We start from the raw sequence: 2,425 nt of genomic DNA on the forward strand, positions 1-2,425 counted from the left end.
AATCTCTGATCTCAAAAGAGCCAGAATTTGCTGAAGCTACTGCATCTACACCTCCATTGTCACCAACTCAGGAAACTGCTCAAGATAAAGTATCTACATCACCTGTGTCTCCTATACATGAACCAGTATCTACTGCAAACCCAGGCACAAGTGCTGAGATTGATATTCACAACCTAATTGTGCCTGAGGTTCTCTACTTAGAAGCTCCACCAGCTCCAATCAATCCATCAACAACACCAATTCCTGATGCTGATGTTACTCCAGAATTGCCTACAACACCTTCTCTGCATCTAGACTTTGAAGATCAGACTATAGGTGAGCATCAGAATATGGGTGTTGATCAGAACTTGGAAGTAGATCAGCACTTAGAGGATGATGTTGAAGCCTCCATAGCTTCTCATACTGTTCTTGTATCAGAAGATGTTGAAGTTGTTGACTCTGTAAGTTCTGATGCTGCTAATGCTGAAGTTACTGGTAATGCTTCTACAAATGTAGATGCTGATGCAGCTGGTCCATCAGGACATGCACCTCAGCAAACTGTTCATAAAGCTGAAATAGTCAAGAATTTTGTTACAGGGGAAGCACCGGTACCTTGGAGTGAAACTCCTAGAGGACAAGAGTGGACTAAGGAAAGGAACTCAGTCAGTTTTATTCCTTCTGAAAATATTCTTGCTGATCACTTGGCAAAAGCTGATGAGTTGTTAGTCAATGAAGATTTCAAGACACAGCTACGAGTTACAGCACTTACTACAAGGCACCTTCAAGGTCAACAGTCTGTAACTCAGGCCAAAGTGGACAAGATTCAAGAAACCTTAATGCAGCAAGATACACTTGTCAAGCTGGACAAGAAAAGGTTTTTCAAACCTTCCTTTGACCAAATTACCAATATTGAGAAAACCCAAGAGAAGCAACAGTCTCAGATTGATGAAATTTTGAAAAATTAAGCTTCTCAGCAATCTCAACTCAATGAGATCCAATCCTCAGTGGAATTGCTTCTCTCTCTTCTTTTACCTGCTGATGCCAAAAAGGGGGAGAAAGTAATTAAGTCCAAATGCAAACCTGAAAAGACACTGAAGAAAAAGGATGATGGTAATGACCCGGGGAACTCTGGAATGGGTGAAGGTCGTGGTCAAGGTGGAGGTCTCTCATCAAGAAGAGCTGGAACTACAAGTCATAGAACAAGTTCTGATACTGGGAGAAGAATAACTTCTGATACTGGTAAAAGGATAAGTTCTGGTGAACTTTTGGATCTTGATGAAGAAATTTCATGACAGTTATTTCTGAAAGAAAATCCAGGAATGGACTTTGAGAGTCTAATGGAAGAAGAAGCTAGACTTAAGTTAGAAAAGGTCAACTCCAAATCTGAAGCTTCTGTTGTTAAAAAGAAACTTCCTACGGCTAAAGGCATTGTGATAAAAGAAAAGACAAATCCTGTGGCAACCAAGGCCAAATCACAATTGCAGATAGATCCAAGGTCCAAGGGCAAAGAAAAAGTTGGTGAACCTGTAAAGGTTTATGTGCCTCCTATGGATGAAGAAATTTCTGTTGAAGATGTTGATCTTACTCTGACTTCAAGGAAGATTTCTAAGACAACCTCTGACATGGCTCAAGTTGTTCAGAGTCAAGATATAGTTAGTTCTGATATAACAATGAAGCAAGCAACCTCTGACATAGCTCAAGTTGATTTGATATCAGAAGATAAGTCAAAGGAAACCTCTGACATTGCTCATGTTAAATCCTCAAAGTTACTCCTACCAGGATTCACTAAAGCCAAACAGACTCAACCTTTGAAGACTGCAGCAACTGGTTTTGAAGCAAGAGTGGTTACTGGAAAGGAAGCAAGAGATAAATCTGGATTGGGTAGTGCTGATGAAAGAAGAGTGCAGAACACAACCAATGATCCAACTTCCTTAAGTGAACCAGGTGTTGGAGCAACTCCTGAAAGATTGAATCAACTAGAATCTGTACAGATGGTCTACCATACCTTCTTGAAAGAACACATCTTGTTATATTTCATGACAGATGGTAGGGTTTACCATATAAGGGAAAATGCTATACCACTGAAGTATTTTGAAGAACTAGAACATGTTTTATTCTTACTTCAAGTGAATGACAGAATAACAGAAAGTGCTGCAAATTATTTGAAGACTCAAATTCAGAGATAGAAAAGACTTTATTCTGTAAAGTCTGACAGTACATACTGTCCCAAGTACAGAGATCACAAGGGTGATATTGTTGATATGAAGCCTAATACTGCACAGATCAGAACGTATCTTGGTATTAAGGGACTTGAATTCAATCTAGAGTCTGACAAAGCCTATGTCATAAGACTAGATCATGAGTTGAGAAAAGCAAAAATTAATGATCTCAGATATGCTATCTTCCAAACTGGTGAAGATACTGCAGAACTTAAAGATGCTAAAAG

The sequence above is a fragment of the Apium graveolens genome, chromosome 2 (genome assembly GCF_009905375.1).
Source record: "Apium graveolens cultivar Ventura chromosome 2, ASM990537v1, whole genome shotgun sequence".
Taxonomy (NCBI): domain Eukaryota; kingdom Viridiplantae; phylum Streptophyta; class Magnoliopsida; order Apiales; family Apiaceae; genus Apium; species Apium graveolens.